Here is a 22,214-nt window from a genome sequence, read left to right as displayed (position 1 = left end):
TTAGCGCCCGAAGTTGCAATACAATTGTGACGGATTTCCGTAGCAGTAACGTTAAAACAGAAGTCGAGATGACAATACAGGTTATGAAATAAATTTTATTAAGAAAACGAAAGACATCTTCTCTCTTACGAAAAAAGCTCGTACCATAGACCATCATAATCATTATATATTATAATTTTATTACTTAAATTATTTTTTGCACACAATTTTTATGCACAGGACAAAAGTCAGCAATTAGCATATGTGTGCAAATTTAAATTATAAGTCGGCTAATAAATTTCATTCAATGTAAGTTTAAATAATGGCAGAAATTACCATTAACAAATCTTACAATATTCATTTTGTTTAATTAATAAATAATTTATCATTAAATTGATAATCAATTTAATATATCAATACTAATGAGCATTATATAATTCTTTATATAAATGATGCTGCTGCATCTTAAAAATCTTAATCTTAATCTCATAAACAAGAGGTTTATTAGTATAAAATATACATTTTAAATATGATGCTAATAAATAGTTTATATAAGGCAAATTATCATAATATTTAATGAATACTTTTCAGTAATAAATTTCTTGTAGATTTATATGAGATTCAGTAGCATTATTTACATAAAGATGCTTATTAGCATCAGTATATTGAATTAATTATTAATGTTAATGATGAAATATTAATATTCTGAAATAAATGTTGTTAAACATAAGATCCGCTGATAATCGTTTTTATCGTTATAAATAACGATGGAAACGGTTATCAGCGGATCTTGTGCCTAATAACATTTATTTCAGATTATTTATATATATATATATATATATATATATCGTATATATATAATTTATATTAATTTTTGTATGAAATATTTCGTTCCGTGCAAAATAAAATAATTGAAATAATAAAATAATAATGTATAATAACTATGATCGACTATGATCCAGCTTTCTTGGTAAGAGAAAAATAAGGCATCCCTCGTTTGTCACGTTTACTTTATAAAATGTATTTTCATACCTTGTCACTTTGGCTTCTGTTTTAACCGATCAATGTTGAAGTCTATTAAAATTGAATGTTTCGCATAATTTAAGTGAATGTCTCGTATGTCTGATGGAAATTTGTCGAAAGCGCAGAGATTAAACAAAAATCATCAGTAATCAGTAATATAAATATTAAGATATAAACTCGTTTTTACAAGGTGGCAGTGTCTCATAAACCTGATCTCGTATGTAACCCCATACAAAAAAATCCATAGGTGTTAGAGGTCAGGAGAGCGTGGGGGCCATTCATGCAGAGTGCTATGGATGCCTATCCATCTGTTAGGAAATCTTTGATTTAGTATATTACGAGCGAGAAGGGATGTATGAGCAGGATGGCCATCTTGTTGAAAGATAATATTTGGTAATACAGCCAATGGAACATCTTCTAATAAATTAGGTAATGTTTCCTCCAGGAAAGCGGAATAAACTTCTGCTGTGACGTTAATGTTTTCCGGAAAGAAATACGGCCCGATAACTTGATTATCTAAAATTCCCATCCAGACATTAATATGGAATTGGCCCTGGATGTGTGTTTCCTTTCGGCAATGAGGATTTTCCTCCGCATAATGATGTTCATTATGTCTGTTTATGTCTGATAATGGAGCGTATTAATTGTTATTAATTTTTTATTAACCATTTATTCTCTAGCGGTCGACAGCAAAGAGCGATTTTCTCCAAATTTTTAGGGAATCACGTTCTTGCGATAACAAAACGATTCAGCAAGTATTTGCGACAAGACGAGAGAATCGTTCTTTGCTATCGGTCGCTGCAGAATAAATTATTAATAAAAATATAATAACAATTAAAGGAAACCGCGTCTTGTCGTAGATACTTGCTGAATCGTTTTGTTATCGCAAGAACGTGATTCCCTAAAAATTTGGAGAAAATCGCTCTTTGCTGTCGACCGCTAGAGAATAAATGGTTAATAAAAAATTAATAACAATTAATACGCTCCATTATCAGACATAAACAGACATAATGAACATCATTATGCGGAGGAAAATCCTCATTGCCGAAAGGAAACACACATCCAGGGCCAATTCCATATTAATGTCTGGATGGGAATTTTAGATAATCAAGTTATCGGGCCGTATTTCTTTCCGGAAAATATTAACGTCACAGCAGAAGTTTATTCCGCTTTCCTGGAGGAAACATTACCTAATTTATTAGAAGATGTTCCATTGGCTGTATTACCAAATATTATCTTTCAACAAGATGGCCATCCTGCTCATACATCCCTTCTCGCTCGTAATATACTAAATCAAAGATTTCCTAACAGATGGATAGGCATCCATAGCACTCTGCATGAATGGCCCCCACGCTCTCCTGACCTCTAACACCTATGGATTTTTTTGTATGGGGTTACATACGAGATCAGGTTTATGAGACACTGCCACCTTGTAAAAACGAGTTTATATCTTAATATTTATATTACTGATTACTGATGATTTTTGTTTAATCTCTGCGCTTTCGACAAATTTCCATCAGACATACGAGACATTCACTTAAATTATGCGAAACATTCAATTTTAATAGACTTCAACATTGATCGGTTAAAACAGAAGCCAAAGTGACAAGGTATGAAAATACATTTTATAAAGTAAACGTGACAAACGAGGGATGCCTTATTTTTCTCTTACCAAGAAAGCTGGATCATAGTCGATCATAGTTATTATACATTATTATTTTATTATTTCAATTATTTTATTTTGCACGGAACGAAATATTTCATACAAAAATTAATATAAATTATATATATACGATATATATATATATATATATATATATATATATATATATATAAATAATCTGAAATAAATGTTATTAGGCACAAGATCCGCTGATAACCGTTTCCATCGTTATTTATAACGATAAAAACGATTATCAGCGGATCTTATGTCTAACAACATTTATTTCAGAATATTAATATTTTATCATTAACATTAATAATTAATTCAATATACTGATGCTAATAAGCATCTTTATGTAAATAATGCTACTGAATCTCATATAAATCTACAAGAAATTTATTACTGAAAAGTATTCATTAAATATTATGATAATTTGCCTTATATAAACTATTCATTAGCATCATATTTAAAATGTATATTTTATACTAATAAACCTCTTGTTTATGAGATTAAGATTAAGATTTTTAAGATGCAGCAGCATCATTTATATAAAGAATTATATAATGCTCATTAGTATTGATATATTAAATTGATTATCAATTTAATGATAAATTATTTATTAATTAAACAAAATGAATATTGTAAGATTTGTTAATGGTGATTTCTGCCATTATTTAAACTTACATTGAATGAAATTTATTAGCCAACTTATAATTTAAATTTGCACACATATGCTAATTGCTGACTTTTGTCCTGTGCATAAACATTGTGTGCAAAAAATAATTTAAGTAATAAAATTATAATATATAATGATTATGATGGTCTATGGTACGAGCTTTTTTCGTAAGAGAGAAGATGTCTTTCGTTTTCTTAATAAAATTTATTTTATAACCTGTATTGTCATCTCGACTTCTGTTTTAACGTTACTGCTACGGAAATCCGTCACAATTGTATTGCAACTTCGGGCGCTAAAAAGTTCATTTTATTGTAAAAAAGATATGCGAGTGATTATAGGTGATGCACCGAAGTCAACGCAATTGTGAACGACCATGCGCGCCTGCTCGAATGGGCAACCCGCCGTACCGCTCTGTATCGTCTTGATACACCCTGTTCAAGTCATACATGTAATCATATAAGATATTATTAAAGGGAGGTTGTTTTGAATTTGGTGAAGATTAGTCAAAGGGTTACCGATTTTTGCCTAAAAAATGTATAGGGTAGACCGAGGCAAATCGGATTACTAATTAGCACGATAAAATAGCTCGTTTAAAATAAAACACTAACGAAGATTGTCTTAAAACTTATATTAATCCGATTTGCCTCAATCTACCCTAAGTTATTTGATGGATAGAGTATCATTAAAGGAAGATTGTTATTTAATTTGGCGAGGATCGGTGAAGGGATTACCGATTTCTGCTTAAAAAGTGTATAAGATGTAATTTTATAGAGTATTATTAAAAGAAGGTTGTTTTGAATTTTGCGAAGTAAAAGGGTTACTGATTTCTTTCTGAAGAACCTTTTTACCGATTATCGCCAAATTCAATACCAACCTTCTTTTAATGATACTCTATATAAAATTACACATACAACTTATACATGTAACTTTTTGAACAGAAATTGGTAACTCCTTCACTGATTATCGCCAAATTCAATACCTTCCTTAAATAATATTCTATCCATCAAATAACTTACACAATTTTTAAGCAAAAATCGATAACTCTTTCACCGACCCTCGCAAAATTCAAAACAACTTTATTTTAATGATACTCTATATAAAATTACATGTACATCTTATACACTTTTTAAGCAGAAATCGGTAACCCCTTCACTGATCCTCAAAAAATTCAAAATTTTATAAAGAAAGAACCCTTTTACCGATTATTAGATATACCGATAATCAATCAAATCTTAAAGTATTATATATGAAATAGGGATAGAAAAGACTCAAGAATATAATAAAATTAGAAATAGTCCAATATGTAAAAAAGAACCCCTTTACCGATCATCGCCAAATTCAATACCAACCTTCCTTGAATGATACTCTATCGATTAAAAAAAAAACAGCCCGATATCTCAATATTTGCGAAAGTTAGAGCAACAACGGACATTTCTAAAAAATCCGCCACATACACACATACATACGGACACCTTTTTTTAAATGCAATATTTCGACATTTTAGAACACTCTGAACATATTAGCATCAAAAACTCAAAAAAAACAATCTTTTTTTTGGTTTCTTCTATCCCTGTTTCAAATATAATTTATTTAAATTTGGTTGATTAGACCCAACTTTATACGCAATCAAATGTTCATGTACGAAAGTCACGAAAACAAAGCTTCCTCTATAAAGAAGCAAAATAAAATATTTCAAAAATATTATAGTAGACATATCGACATATAATACATATCATTATTGTAATTTTGTAACTTTGATCCCATTCAAGATTAGACATTTGTTTTAATGAAGTATCAATAGTCTTCTCTCTGCAAAGAAGTTCTTTAAATATTTTTCTATAGCAATAAGAAATCTTTAGGTTATTTTGTTGTTTATTTGCAAGTAATGGTTTCTTACATTTCCTTCATAATTAATTTTTTGTTTTGGATTACCATTGAATAACATTTTATAAAAAATATTACTTATGTTTAGAAGAGCTATCGAAAAATGCAGAAGATATACGTATATTAGCTATGTGTCCACAAGATGCCACAAACGAAAAAACTGTTGACATTCTAGCATCTTATGGTGCGTATAATATTATTTTTTGTAGCTATTTTTTAATTAAAAAAAACAAATTGGATGATATCATTTATGACAATATAAAAAAAATATTATAAATATATGAACATGTATAAATGTATCTATAACAATGGACATTGCTCTCATAATGTTGATTTTGCTGCATCGTATAAAGTAAAAATATCAAATAATATTTATACTAATAAAAGACGTTTTTAGACGTCATCTTGCTACCTGGGTTGCATTATTTATGGAAAGGAAAGTCGTTACTCTAAAAGAAGAAAGACTTACATAAATGTTATTTTAGTAGTTATAAAATTTTATTTTAGTAGTTATTTTATGCTTTGATAGGAATACTTTGAGAAAAAAAAATTTTAATGATTTAATTGCGTTTTACATTATTGTTGACGATTCCTATTAAAGCATAAAATAACAGTACTAAAATAAAATTTTGTAACATTTATGTGTGTACGTCTTTTTCATTAGAGTAACGACTTTCCTTTCCATAAGCGATGCAATACTTTTGACCAGTGCTGTATTTAACTAATTTTATTTTTACCAGATAACGAAAAAGAATATAGCGATGAAGAATCAGAATACGTACCTTCAGAACAAAGTTCTTCACATAATAGTGATTCTTCACATAATAGTGAATCTCCACATAAGAATGTTTCAAACAAAACTATATCATCCGCTTCTAGTTTCAATGAATCAAAAACTAATATTGTTGGCACATCTTCATGCAATGACGAATTAATGCACGTTCAAAATTCCAAGGTAAAATCCACCAAAAAGAATTGTTGTACTTTCTGCATGAAGTTGCAATCGCAACTCGCACGTCATTTGCAGAACGTCCACTATAATGAGCCTAAGGTAAAAAAATTTGCCGTTTTACCAAAAACAAATCCAGAAAGGAAGCAAATAATAAGTAACTTACGAAAGATGGGTAATTTCAAATTTAATACCAATTCTGAAATTAATACCGGAGAACTTATTGTATCCAGACGTCCAAATGAAAAAGTTAATAAAACTGCGATTGATTTTACTGCTTGTGCGAAATGTAAAGCTTTCTACGCCAAAAGCACAATACGTCATCATGCTCGACAATGTTATAAAAAAGATTTTCGAAAAAATAAAAGCATTATGGTTATGGGCAGAAAAATTACAAACAGAATACATCCTCTAGCAAATGAGACTTTAAGAAATATGGTGTTTCCTGTGATGCGAGATGATATAATAACACGAATTGTGAGATATGATGAATTATTGATCTTATATGCTAATAAGCTGTGTGTAAAATATAAAGCCCAACATCAACATGACATGATAAGAGCGCGATTGCGCGTTCTTGGACGTTTTCTTTTGGCATTGAAGGAGATAAATAAAAATATAGAAGATTTTCAGTCGCTCTATCATCCTAAGGTATATGACGATTGCATTTCAGCCATTAATAGAGTTGCTAAATACGACGATGAACAACAACTTTACAAAACTCCTGCAGTAGCAGCTAATTTGTCAACCCTTGTTAAATACATAGGTAATCTTCTCATTACCGAATGTATCAAGAGAGAAGATGAAGCGAAAAAGAAATTAGTTAAAGATTTTCTAAAATTATTAATTGTAGATGTTGGCACGAGTGTGAATAAGACTGTCTTAGAGACACAATCAATGCGTAAGAGACACAAAAAAATAAATCTGCCGTCATTAGAAGATATCCAAACATTACATAAATATTTAACGAAAAAAAGAATAGAAGCTTACACAGCATTAAAAGAATCTTTTTCATACGAGAAGTGGCTTTCTCTGGCAAAAGTGACATTAACTTCAATGCACGTCTTTAATAGGCGACGAGCAGGAGAAATAGAACGAGTCCTCATTCAAGATTTCGAAAATTATGAAAAACTAAATGAAAATATGTACACTGATATATATAATTCATTATCCATAGAGGACAAAGAAATTGCACAAAAATATATTCGATTCTGTATAAGGGGTAAATTGGGGCGGACTGTCCCCGTTTTATTGCCAAACGATCTTTTCGAATGCGTCACTTTAATTTTGAAATTTCGAAAAGAAGCTAATATACCAAAAAAAAACCCTTACATATTTGGATTACCTGGTTTGAACAAACATAGATATAGATACCTTAGAGCCTGTATTTTAATGCGGGAATTTGCACGAGAGTGTAACGCCAGTTGTCCAGCTACTCTGCGTGGTACAACCTTGCGGAAACATATAGCCACACATTGTATTCAATTAAACCTCAATGATACTGACGTCACTGATCTTGCTACATTTATGGGCCACGCCGATAAAATCCACAGACAACATTACAGACAACCATCAGCGAGTCGAGATATCCTTAAAATCTCTAAGTATTTGGAAGCTGTGCAAGGAAATACACAGGATACAAATACACAGGATTCAAATGATGAATCTTCATCGGATATGGAACTTGAAATGCAAACTAATTCAAAAGAAAACGTTAGTCTTAGCAACAATGAAATAGGTAATTAAAGTAATGTTTAATATTACCTTATATAATAATAATATATAAATATACATATATAACAAAATATAGTATAAAATAAATGTAATAATGATATAAAAATATAATAATAATATAATATATATAAATATATAAATATGGTAAAAAATAATATAACATAGTAAAAAAAATTCAATATTTATATTTTTACATTTTGTATTTGTGTATATATTGGTATTTTTGTGTATAATTAGTCTTAATTTATTATTTTTAAAACTTATAAAACAAATTATATTATTTTAGATACAACAACATCGTCATTAAATGATACATCAAATCATATAGATTGCCAAGGCCAGAAAAATAAAAATGGAAAACGGAAACGAAGTAGTAAGTAATGTTTTTTATTCTTTTCCAATCTTTTATTATACCAATATTATAAACTTTTATTTTTTATCTTGTGTCAAAATCCTTTCTATTAATTTAATCATTTCTGTGAATGTATATTATTGATCAAACCAAGGAAAAACATCATTAAATGGTCAGAATTGGATCTTGGTTGCCTAATAATACTATTCGAAGAAATTTTACGTATAATTAAATTGATATCAATTATGTGACTGCGCTGTTTTTGCTTCGGTTGAGACGGCGTTTTAAGTATGGAAGTAACAACGTGTGGTTTGCTAAGGCAAAGAATTGTAGGCGTAAAATTTACTTGAATAATATCATTAGGCAACCAAAATCCGATCCTGTCTATTTAACGACTTTTTTCCTTAGTTTGATTGTATATCATGTACGGTCATATTTTCACTTACTTATATATTGTTCATATTATTTATGTAATTTAAACGTTTTTACATATGGTAAATATGCGTATATAACTATATTTTGAGCAATTTAATCTTATTTAATGTATATTTATCAGGATAGTTGTAAAAAAGGATGAAAAAAATTAATTTTATTTAGCGATGCAGCTTTGTTTGTATTTTGTGCATTACACATTAATTTTAAAAAATAAAACTGTAGAATATTGAAACATATATTAACTATTATACAAACATTAGTATATTAACTATTGTACAAACGTTTAGCATAAGAATTTTTATTCTAATAAATCAATTTGACATATATGAGTGAGAATAAAAGTGATTCAAGATTCTTCACATTCTTAAAATTGTAAAAGAAAAAATTAATGTATACATTGTATTAAAAAAATGTGTAATTTTAATTATTTGAATTTGAAATTCTTTAAATTTAAAAACTGAAGGCTATAATTTTTTAACTGCAACGCTTAAATTATTTTTCTCATAATGTTACTATATTAAAAATTTAGTAATCTAACGTTGTTAAGTATAGAATAAAAAAGTTTAAATGTGGAAATAGTAATATAAAACTTCTAATGTTAAATTTTAATGTTAAATTGTGTACATTTATTTCGACAAATAGTATAATATTTTTGTACATACATATTTTTATATTCTATATTTTAGCATCTCCTTATGGAAAAACAAAACGGGTACGATGGACTGAGGAAGAATCAGAAGTAGTACTTCGAGAATTTGCAAAATATATAGATGATCCTAAAGCGTTGCCGTCTCTAAAAGAGGTTCAAGATATAAGGAAGAAATATAAATGTCTTACTCGTCGTAATTCGCCACATATAAAAACATGGTTCCATAATATGAAAAAAAAAAATAAGAGGAAATAAAGAAAAAGAAGAAAATAAAAAAAAAGAAGAAAATAAAAAAAAAGTAAAAAAAATTAAAAGCTATCGAAAAGATATCGACACGATAATAGTTTATAAAATATCATCACAAATGTATTTTTATTTGAGTTTAGTTACAAAACATGTGATATTTAGTTTAAACTGTTATAATGTGAAAATCGTTCTCTACTATTAGCCTTAGTTGTCCTTTTCATTAATATTGAAACTAATAGTTTATAAAATATCATCACAAATGTATTTTTATTTGAGTTTAGTTACAAAACATGTGATATTTAGTTTAAACTGTTATAATGTGAAAATCGTTCTCTACCATTAGCCTTAGTTGTTCTTTTCATTAATATTGAAACTAATAGTTTATAAAATATCATCACAAATGTATTTTTATTTGAGTTTAGTTGCAAAACATGTGATATTTAGTTTAAACTGTTATAATGTGAAAATCGTTCTCTACCATTAGCCTTAGTTGTTCTTTTCATTAATATTGAAACTAATAGTTTATAAAATATCATCACAAATGTATTTTTATTTGAGTTTAGTTACAAAACATGTAATATTTTACATACTGTTCCGCGTCTTGTATGATATGGGTGTCTAAAACACACGAATGCAAGATATATCTGTCAAATGGGCAAATCAAGTCGATAGGAATGGAAATAGACGATACCTCAATAATACGGCCGCAAATATATAAACTCTGATGTTTAGTAATATGATGAGCGAAGTCGACAAGGGACGATCTCACGTTAGGCGCGCCAGTAAGAACTAAGAGTTGCGGTCTGTAATTTTTCACGTGCTCTTCCACCCGATCCAATTGCTGTACAGCGGTCAGCGCGTTATTGTAAGTCTGGGCTTGTGTGATCGAGCCCCAATTTACATCTGTAATATGTTTTCATAAAGAAAACAGTGCAAGAAAAAAACAGTGCTTAAATAAATTTCTGTTGTATGAAATTACCAGGTTTTCTGTATGAGACTACTAAATACAGTGCTAAGACTGCGCATAATGTTATTAGAGCCGTCCACCATGAGATCAGAAACATCACAGAAACGCAAAGGATAGCACCATCGAGACTGAGCCACATATTGTAATACTAAAAGAAGAGCAGAATATTATTACTAAAATAACATATGAAAGTATAATAACGCCGTAAAAATGTTATATTTTTACGCTAAAATACTTTGAAGGTTGGTCGCCATCCGATTGGCTTAGCCAAGGAAGCATGAAACGTACTGAAATTGATAAGAGTGTAGGCAGCCAAGAAGAAATAGCGAGACGGAGAGGGCGAAAGGATTCATTGGATACAACGGTAACGTCGCGTCAACATTTTTTTTACGCGTATTTTCGGCATTACTATCTTACAAATCTATCGTAATTAACAGATATAATTATTAATTTTGTCGTTTATTTGTAATTTACAGCTAAGCTGTTCAAGGAAAATTTATATCCGAACTATAGAAGCCACGAGAAGGCGTGAAACACAATTTCTTTTCAGTCTTGGCTATTTTTTTCCCAGCGGCAACAGGTATCCTGGCAGGTGCGAATATATATATCTAGTGACTTGAAGGTGATTTAGTCCTTTCGTCTATGGAGATATTTATAGTTAATGCTTGACTCATGATTATGTGTAATGTAATTTATGCATCTATTTTATTATTTATTAGTGTTTGCATATTCGATTAAAGTTATCTTCTATACTGTGATAAATTGTTTTTTCTGTAGATAAATGATAAAAAAATTTGTTTTTTAATCATCATGATTATTGCTGAAATCAGTGAGCATTTTATGTGATGTCAACGCGGAAGTTTCGTGCCATTTTTAAATCTTATCTTGAATTTGACAGGACCCGCAAACAGCCATACCGAAAGGCACGCTACTCGCGATTCTCTTGACGTCGTTGTCATACTTAATGATGGCAATTATGGTCGGCGGTACCATTATGCGAGACGCGTCCGACAACGTTATTGATTTATGGACGACGTACAATAGCTCTCTTTTGGCCATGTCAATGCTCGGCGCAGACAATGACACTGAAATTGAAAACAGTACAGTTATCGAGAATGTCACTCGCAGTTGGAGTGTATATGGAACGGATTTTAACTGCACCGCAGGATGCAAGTATGGCAGCCACAACAGCTTCGAGGTGCATAAAATTATTAATACAATTCACAAATAAGACTGATCTCTGAAGATATTAATTAAATGAAAATAAGAATCACTTTTTAAACTGAAATAAATAATTGCTAATCCTCCTGGCTCCTGGCGCTATGGATTTTAGTTGCGGAACATTTAACGTATGCGAGCCCGAACCCTGAAAATAAATCGTTCGATAAACTGAATGTTCTGAGGACCAATCTTATCCCAGAAATAGTATAGAGATTTACAAAATAAAACGTTGAAAAAGTTGGCGCTTATAAATTAAAAGAAATATAAGAGATAATTTTAAGAGATAATTTTTGTATCAATTTTTCAATATCAGTAGAAGTTGTTTTCATATATATATTCGTTTAATTTTAATTTAATTTTGCTTTAATCGTTATTTAAATCTTATTTAAATTTAATTGTGATCATATTTTTATTTAATTCTTATCCGATTTTAATGTAATATTTTCTTGTAATTCCCATTTAATTTCAAGAATGCATCATTTATCACATTTTTTATATCGCATCTGCAAAGGTATCCTACATTTTAGTCTCCTCTTTTCCACATTGCATTGTCCTTTATTTCTCTGGATATCTATTATTCTACTCTATTCCGCTGCATCGTCAGCAGATCTGCGGATTGCCGTTCCGCGTTCGCGCGCATCGTAAAAACGTATGTAACTATGCGAGATTTAAAATTGCTAAAAAAAAATTTAAATAAAAGAAATTAACAAAGCCTCTTCAGGAAGAGTTTTTCCAAAGCGTTGCGATTTCGTATGCCATCAGAGTCGACTGCTTTTCCATGCATATCGCGTAATCGCGCCTATAAAGGATACGACCGGCTCGTAATTATGCTCCGTGTCATTGAGATAATGTCTTCATCAATCCGATGGGATAATCGACGTACCGAGAAGTTTCAAGGTCAGCTCTCTAAATGAATCCCAACGATTTCTTACAGATGTTCGAGGCGGCGATTTCACGTCTTATCGAGCAGCTGGCCTGGTAGGATCCGCGGCAAGTGCATTAGCGCGTAAATTGAGATTCAGAGGCGATTATCGAAGGCATTGAAGGTGACTCCGGTCTCGAGGAAGGGTCCGCCACTCGGCCAATGAAGTCTTAACGATTTACGTAACCGAGCCTCGTGTAATCGGCCTCGTGTACCGGCAACGGTACAGCGATGTCTGGTGTCGCGGAACTTTTTGCGAATTGCACGTAGGATTGCTCAATTAGAAAGAAATTGGAAATATCCCTGAGACATTGTGTCTGAAAAACGTTTAAGTCCCCGTCTTCTTGTCTTATAACGTATGTTTAAAAGCATCAACAATCGTTATCGATGATTAATGACTTCCGGACGGAACGAGCTTTGCTGCAACATTTACGGAAGCCTCGGAAACGAATGAGTAATCGAAGAGTTAAATCGAACTTTTTAAAATATCAACGCAAACATGATTGCTGTAACTGTAGAGAATAGATGCTGTAGAGAATCGTTTGTGTATAATAATTTACATCATCAGATGAGTGATTAATAACAAGGACTGGATCAATTGTTGTCAATTCGATTTTGATTGGATTGCAACTTGTTCTCTTGAAGGCTTATGTAGAACTCTCTCTATCTCAGATTAATCCATTTCGGGATTTTCCATTACATCCTCAAATATCCTTGGCTGCTTGCATTGAGCTCCGGTATTATCGTGTAAAATTATCCTTGCATGTCTCCATAAAATCAACTTCACAGTTTTGTCTTTCTACGTCATTTTCTGCATTTTAAATTGCCGATTTTCTTCATTCTTCTACTATAAGTTGACCCTTCTCTTATTTGAACATCTATTATATTAGAAAAAAATTATCTTTTTATTCCTATCGTAAAAACTTGTAAGAAATATATAACACTATTTAAAAAATAAACAAATTTCTAAAAACAGCAATAGTAAAAGAGAATCTTCTTATCAATAAATTAAGTCAATATCTTTCCACGTTAAAAGTTTTACTACATAAATTATCGCAAATAATTATTAGTTATCAAGGTTTCTTGAAAATTTCTCTTTTCGTGTTTCCAATAATTTCACAGAAAGCTGCTGTAAATTTAATTACTAATTTCTGCGATCCTAAAGGCCATTGCACGTAACAAAGTTTTAGTCATAATCGTAAGGCCGTAAGAAAATAGACCAATCACAGTCGATTATTCTCCTTGAGCTCTAATCGAGTGTAATTGGTCTATTTTCTTATGGCCTTACGATTATGACTAAAACTTTGTTACGTGCAATGGCCTTAAAGGCTTAAGCGGGGAGCACACACTTCTGCACAACGCATAATGCGTAAGCATAAGAAAACTGATTGGTCCATACACATGTGCATAAAGAAATAGACCAATCAGTTTTCTTATGCTTACGTATTATGCGTTGTGCAGAAGTGTGTGCTCCCCGCTTAACTCTTTTGCCTGCTTGAACGTGCTTAGGGCCGGTCTACAATGGGTGTTGTAAGTCGTAAGTCGTAAGAATTGGCCAATGACAGTTCATTATTCTTCGACCGCAAGGAGAATAATGGACTGTGATTGGTCAATTCTTACAACTCACGACTTACAACACCCATTGTAGACCAGCCCTAAGGGCCATGGACAGGAATCATAACCTGATTCCTGTCAAATTTAACGTTTAATATCTCGTGTCGCGGGGCTTTTTTCTGCCAGATTCGTTCGTTTTGAACAAAAACGCACGGATTGAGCCTAATTTCATTAAAATCGGAGAGAAGTGAGCTCTCCTTCAGATTTACCCGATTTTCTAAACGAAGAGGCTTCGCTGATCTATTCATTATTTACACATAACAGTGACTTTGACCAAACTCTGATTAACTTATCAATACCTGTATTACTTTGTTAATACAGAATTATTAATTTTCTATTGTATGACATATAGAAAAACAGATTAAATTAGGGATAACGAATTATATAGTTAGAATTTTTGTTTTAAGCAAATTTGTCAATTTAATTAATGAATGGTTGGTCAAAGTTGCCCTTACAATTGCTATTACGAGCGGCATTGTTAGGATCGGAACATAAGAATTTTTTTTTGTTTAGGAGGGAAAGGCAGAAATGGTTCCTGTCGTTGTTGTACGGCACGTGCATGATATACGCCACACGTACATTAGTTCCCTCGTTGATACCTGTTGTCAGTCAGGAGAAGAAAGTCGAAATCGGATTCAGGCATAATACTATCAAGCTTCTTTTGAGGCTATACGTTGACGCAAGTAGCCAGCGGCTATATTAGCGATAAAATCGGTGGGCAGAGAGTACTGTGGATATCTGCTCTCGGTTGGTCAGCAACAACCTTCCTCATGCCAGAAATCATAGAATTTTTTTCCGGAGATGGAACCTCCGTTTTGCTCGTCGCAGCGATGAGAATGATAAATGGAGCATTCCAAGATAAATTTTAAACATTATACAGTTGCACCAAAGGCAATGGTGGATAATACGACACCTATCACTTACAGGAATGCATTTTCCTAGCATGATTAGCTTGATCAGCCAACGCTTGCACGAGGCAGAAAGAGCCTCCTTTAGCTTATTAACATCAGGATCTGCTCTGGGCACTCTACTCACCGGGTCTTTAGGCTCATGTCTTCTGGAGAATTATAACTGGATGACTGTCTTTCGGGCGTTAGGTACAATGTAGCTTATGTCAAATTAATTGAAGAATTCATAGATAAAAGATGATAATTTTTGAACATGCATTATATAAGAATAATTTATTTATAGGGTACTTTCCGTTTCACGCATGATGTGCATAATGCATCATTTATCTTTGTTGTTCATCGAGTGTTAAACAAGGATAAATGATGCATTATGCGCATCATGCGTGAAACGGAAATCCATAGTTGAACGCATCTTTTTGTTAATTTTGTTTTCATGCAGAAATGAGATACTTTTGTGGTGCTTACTAATTTATTTATAGGAGGCATGAGTTTGACATGGACAGCTTTATTAAGCTATCACACTCTGCCTTTTAAGGAAAAAACAGCTTCTGTCAAGTCGACCACTGGCTACACTTTACCTTGGTCCAAACTTCTGTCATAACATCTTTTCTGGTAATTATGATGCATGGAATGTAATATTTTCAATTTGCATAGACTAATACAAAGAGGAATTTTTATAATTAGCTAGTCGTAGGCATTGCAATTTGATTATATTCTCCTTATCGATTTCGAAACTTATTTTTCGCGATTTTAAATTCTGAACTTTTTGAATCGCAATTCTTGAAAACATGAAAAATTCTTGGAATTTTAAATAATGCAACCTTCTTGCTGATTATATTCTCCTAATACTGTATTGATTTCTGAGACTTTTTATTTTCGCGATTTGAAATTCCAAACTCTCAGAATTATAATTTGTGAAAACGTGGAAATTTTTTGAAATTTAAAATAGTGTAATTTTCTTGCCGATTATATTCTCTTGATACTAAATCAATTTTTAAGATTTATGATTGTGCTCGAAAGTAATAAGAATTTAAATTATGCATATATATTTTAGCTTATACAAATGCTCCAGTTCTAAATCATTTAATTGTAAAAATTATACGATTATTATAAGATTATGACCATAAGATCTTGTAAATATAATATTCTTTATAAATCGATTGTCTCGACTGTCTTTATTGATTGTTAACTATGATTTTCAGGTCCTGTATTATTGGACATGCCTGCCAAAACAACCGTGTTTTTCGTGTTACTTTCGTGGATGGCTACATATTTCCATGACACATTTTCTGAAGTTAGGGTAAAATCTTATTATCTAATTTTTATTCAGTAAATTGTTTAAAAAATTTATATGGAAAGAAAGAGCCATAAGAACACTGTTCTATGACAAAATTAGTAAAAAAATATTCAAATTTGTACCTAAGAAAAAGTTAACTAATAACTAAATAATTTGTGATAATAAAATAACGTAATAATTTTTTTCTGGGTATATCATGTTGAATAATATTTCAATTAATAGGATTGTGTTATAAATATGGTGCCATGGCTATCAATGCTACTTTGTACATTCTTCGGGAAAGCTTTATCAGAAGAGATAATTAAAACTGGCTATGACTGTGACACGCAAAACAATTCAAACAATTTGTTTTGTCATCGAAATTGGAGAGAGAAGTCTGTTATTCTTAGGTAAATTACACTAACACTTAATGTTGTATCTTATAATGCTGTTATAATAATTTGTATCGTATATGTTCCTTGTAGTAAAAGTGGAAAGCTTTCAAAATGCAATACTTTGTCTCGCGTTGATTATTATCGGTGGCTCAGGGTTCCACAATAACGCTATCGCTGTAAATCCCTCAGATATCGCACCAAAGCACTCCGGCAGTGTATTCGGTCTAATGAATACTGTTGGCGCGATACTTAGTATGTAATTAATGTAAATAATCGCATGATTATTACACAGTTAATAAATTTCCTTTTTTTTTTTTCAGGTTTCCTTGGAGTATATTTTTCCGGACACATTTTGCACGTGACACACAACTAGCCTGTTGTCTTTTTATTTATAGCTGTTATCGATGCATTAGGATGCATAATGTTTTTATTGTTTGGCTCGGGCCAAGCGATCATATAAATTATAAAATAAAAATAAGTTTCTATTAAATATCGATCGTGTTTTAAAAAATCATTAAAAATAAGCATTTCAGCCTGTTTGCGAATGGACACATGTGTGATGGGGAATTTTTTTTCGACGTTGGTAATTTCGAATAGACTTCTGATGGCCTCTGCACATAGGACCCGGAAACGCTTGCCGCGCGGCAAGAAGCGACGCGGTAGCCAATAAACTTTTGGTTCTCACGGAAGAACAACACGTTGATTGGCTACCACGTCGCTTCTTGCCTGTGCAGAAGCCATGAGTGTGTTTCCAATCTATTACTACGTTTATGCGAGCGTTACTTCTGTAGCAACTTATGACCGCTGTTACACGGCGCCGTTAATCGGGTTTAATAACATCGATAGTTCTTAGACTAGCCAATCACACTCATTCTTCAGAAGAAGGGAATAGCTGTGATTTGCCAGCCTAAGAACTACCGATGTTATTAAACCCGACGTGTAACAGCGGTCTATGATAATTCACTCGTTTACGCGGAGTAATCGTAAGGCCGTAAGAAAATAGAACCAATCACACTCTATTATTCTTCGAGCTCGAGGAGAATAATCGACTGTGATTGGTCTATTTTCTTACAGCATTAGGGTCCGGACACACACTTTTTCGTAACAGTAGTACGGCCGTACGTTCCCGATTCAAGCAACGCGATTGGTCGAAACTTTACTGTTACTGTTACGAAAAAGTGTGTGTCCGGGGCTTTACGATTATGACTACGTTTACACGGCTCGATTTACGCTGAAGTTATAACATCGATGTTGTAACTACTGACGTTAAATGCCGTGTAAACGCTCTTTTATGACGAAGTTATTACATCGTGATAACGTCGTAAAAGAGCGTTTACACGGTATTTAACGTCAATAGTTATAACATCGATGTTATAACTTCGGCGTAAATCGGGCCGTGTAAACGTAGTCTATGACTAAAACTTTGTTACGTGCAATGGCCTTAAGGAAGAATGATAAACAATGTGGCTTCTCTTAGTGCCCGTCTACAATAGGTGTTTTAAGTCCTAAGCCCTAAGAAATTGACCAATCACAGTCAATTATTCTCTTCAAATTCAACTGTGATTGAACAAGTCGACACAAGTATCGTTTTATCTTTGTTACCAAAAAAGAAAGATAGAACCTTGCTTGTGTCGACTTGTGTCGCTTGCTGGAAAACTTCCTTCTTAAGGCTTAGGGCTTAAAACACCTAATTGTAGATGGGGACTTAAGCTAGATTTAGACAGAACGCGTCAAGCGTCAAGTAGCGAGCAGCAACCCAATCAGCTAGGTGATATCAGCAGTGGCGTAGAATATATCGCCTCGCTGATTGGTTGCTGCTCGCTGCTTGACGCTTGACGCGTCCTGTCTGAATCCAGCTTTATTCCGTACCATTGACTCTCTTGCAAATCGTCTTCTCCATCCGTATTGTAATCTTGTACGAGTGCCATTTCTGTTATCAGCAAAATTTATTATTAATTATTTCGCAGTTATTATTTAAATAATGTCTCAGAGAACATTATATAGATAATCTTTCCATCGACAAATATAAAGATAAAAACGTCGTAGATTCGTGTAGATTCGTCAGCGATTCGCATAATTCTAGTCTTTGTGACATCGACGTTTCAATCCCTTCAGAGGTGAGTATTTAATCATATTTTCCGACAAATTCGTGAACCTAAAATGCCGGTAGTGTGTTACAAATGGATATCAACAAACTGTACTACGTATTTATTATTAATTACAGCAGTTACTTAAAATATGTTTAGATTTATTATGTCATAAGACATCTTCGGAATTTTAAGATTTCTTATGATCTCTCAGATGACTTCAAAATATCTATATAATGTTCTCTGAGACATTATTTAAATGATAACTGCGAAATAATTAATAGTAACAAATTATGCTGATAACAGAAATGGCACTTGTACAAGATTACAATATGGATGGAGAAGACGATTTGCAAGAGAGTCAATGATACGGAGTAAGAGAAGCCACATTGTTTCTCGTCGATGCTACACAGAAGATGTTTGAGATAGAACTGGAGACCAAGCTCAGTCATATCCAAAAGTTTTTCAAGGTTAGTTATAACGTTGGTTATTAGTTTGGTTAACGAGTTACATACAGTTGATTGTCATTAATTATCCCTGCAGTTGTACAAGCAAATTTTTTGGCAGAAGCTAGCATGGAGTATGCAGGAGTATGCAGTTAAAAGCGGCATGAAGGGTTATCAGAGCATGAAATCCGAGGATGCTTACCCACTTCACGACGCGTTGACATACGCCGTGGATATCTTCTTAAAGATAAAGACAGTCCTTACCAAACGCAGGATAGTTTTGATTACTTGTCACACCCCTAAACTCGCGGATGACGAAAAACATCGCATCAGATCGAAGGCGGCATCCTTGAAAGACTTGGACATTAAATTTTACGTGATTGGTTTGGGAAACAATTGGGTGCATGATCAGTTCTATAAAGATTTAGAGATGCTGTCAAGGAAGACAGACATAGATGGTTACAGAATGACATCACTGGTGCAGCAGATTAATGCGCTGTCTAAAAATATTGCGCGATTAAGCTTTCAGGTGTGTGATGGCCTGGAGATTGATTTGGTCGTGCGTACTTTAGGCAGGTAGGTCTTCACGTTGGTGAGAGTAATATTTATTTTTACAACATTGTTAAATATTGTACAAGTAAAAACGTAAGTACAGAAAACGTAGATGCTTGCAAACGAAATCGCTGAGCAAAGCGACTAATCAAGTTTTATCGAGATCGAAGTGTTTCAAGGGTGAAAGGCTTATAAAAAGGTGTATATTTCTCGCAAAACGTAATCAAAGATCTTGCTTAAAATGACACGTATAAGGATGTCTTGGATTTTTTATTTCTTACGTTTGATTTGCTTGATTTATTATAGGACATCGACAGTGACAGTGAGGAACTTGATTTACCTTTTGTGATACCAGAGGAAGTTAACTTGGAAACTAAGGAGCCAATTGGTGGTATGAAGCTGCGTTTCACGCAAAAGGAGCTACACCGGATAAAACATATACATCCACCAGCCATCAAAATAATCGGTGTAAGGCCTATACCCGACGATCTTTTTAGATATCACATTAAATGGAAGTACTTCATCAGAACAGATTACGGTAGCACTCGTAAAGGTAACGAAATATAAAATACATGATACAAAAACTTTAATGCGCGAAATAACAATCGATTCATGATATCGCAGCGTTTAATTACTATAAAAGTAATGTCAAATGTGGTCTTTGTTTTTTTTCGCAGACAATCTATTGTTCTTTGGCGCTTTATTAAATAAATGTGCCACTCAAGGAAGAATGATAGTGTGCGCGTTCACGTTGCGGATAAATACTCGAACTAATCTCTGCTACATGATTCCAAATGCTGAACTGGGCGGTTTTTATCTATCGAGAATTGCATTCCAAGGTATATCTAATTATATTCACATAATAACGCGATCAGAAAAGAGATATTCAAGATATTCCTTACTCAGCGAGCTTAATTTTATATTAGGGGATATAGGAGACAAGAGCGAAGCATTGCTGCATTACGACGCCCAGAATTGTATAACCGATAAGCAAGTTGCGCTGTGGAAAAAAGCAATTGATCGACTTGACGTGAACTACCATCCGTATATGTTCATATTCTATAAATTGTAGTGTCAAATACAAATAGTGGAGAAGTTAGCTCTGGACAAAGAACTCGGTCCTCCGCCGATCGTCATGAGAATTTACATCGAAATTAAGAACTAATGTTGGTTTTATTTAGCTGTATTTAATCTTCTGTTGTTTGAAACTATTGTCGAAATATCATTGTTACTTTCAATTAGGATAATATTAGTCTAGATATAGGAAGACAATAGCTATCTGTTCAAACCAGGTAATCCAAATATGTAAGGATTTCTTTTTGGTATATTAGCTTTTTTTCGAAACAAAATTAAAGTGACGCATTCGAAAAGATCGTTTGGCAATAAAACGGGGACAGTCCGCCCAAATTTACCCCTTATACAGAATCGAACATATTTTTGTGCAATTTCTTTGTCCTCTATGGATAATGAATTATATATATCAGTATACATATTTTCATTTAGTTTTTCATAATTTTCGAAATCTTGAATGAGGGCTCGTTCTATTTCTCCTACTCGTCGCCTATTAAAGACGTGCATTGAAGTTAATGTCACTTTTGCCAGAGAAAGCCACTTCTCGTATGAAATAGATTCTTTTAATGCTGTGTAAGCTTCTATTCTTTTTTTCGTCAAATATTTATGTAATGTATTTGATATTATCTGCATTATGTTATTTCATCGCTCATGTAGCATATAAGATCAGCAATTCACATATACTCTATTATCTCGCATTTACTGGAAACACCATATTTCTTAAAGTCTTTGCCAGATAAGTACTGGTCTATTACCTTATTTTAAAGGGTATTTAAGCTGTAAGCCATAAGAAATTGACCAATCACAGTGGAATGTGAGAAGAATACTCGACTGTGATTGGTCAATTTCTTACGGCTTAGAGCTTAAATACCATTTAAAGCAAGATTGTAGACAGCACTAATGTACGCATTCTACTTGTAATTTTTTTACCCGTAACTATAATGCTTTTTTTCGGAAATTTTTTAAAGAATATTCTTGAACATAATGGCGTATTGTGCTTTTGGCGAAACAACTTTTACATTTGGTACAAGTAATAAAATCAGTCGCAGTTTTATTAACTTTTTAATTTAATTATTTAGACGTCTAGACACAATAAGTTGCTTGATATTATGTTCAGAATTTATACTAGATAGTTATAAGTACAAATATATTAAAAGACTTAAGA

The 22,214-nt window shown here is 32.4% G+C and overlaps 1 long non-coding RNA gene and 2 pseudogenes across 1 annotated transcript; 2 read left to right on the top strand and 1 right to left on the bottom strand.

Moving 5' to 3' along the window:
• Nucleotides 1-9,064: 9,064 nt before the first annotated feature.
• Nucleotides 9,065-10,682, bottom strand: LOC139781179 (uncharacterized). The gene is made up of 3 exons (XR_011720451.1): nucleotides 10,570-10,682; nucleotides 10,282-10,493; nucleotides 9,065-9,488 (listed from the first exon to the last, which is right to left on the bottom strand). It is a non-coding gene; the product is annotated as an uncharacterized lncRNA (long non-coding RNA).
• A 3,746-nt stretch (nucleotides 10,683-14,428) lies between these two features.
• On the top strand, nucleotides 14,429-17,383 carry LOC139781177 (voltage-gated purine nucleotide uniporter SLC17A9-like; annotated as a pseudogene).
• A 1,905-nt stretch (nucleotides 17,384-19,288) lies between these two features.
• Nucleotides 19,289-22,214, top strand: LOC139781178 (X-ray repair cross-complementing protein 6-like; annotated as a pseudogene).

Source organism: Temnothorax nylanderi, unplaced genomic scaffold, assembly GCF_030848795.1.
Source record: "Temnothorax nylanderi isolate EJ_2023f unplaced genomic scaffold, tnyl_v1.0 TNYL_tig0320_pilon, whole genome shotgun sequence".
NCBI classification, from domain to species: domain Eukaryota; kingdom Metazoa; phylum Arthropoda; class Insecta; order Hymenoptera; family Formicidae; genus Temnothorax; species Temnothorax nylanderi.
This window is presented reverse-complemented; position numbering and strand designations above follow the sequence as displayed.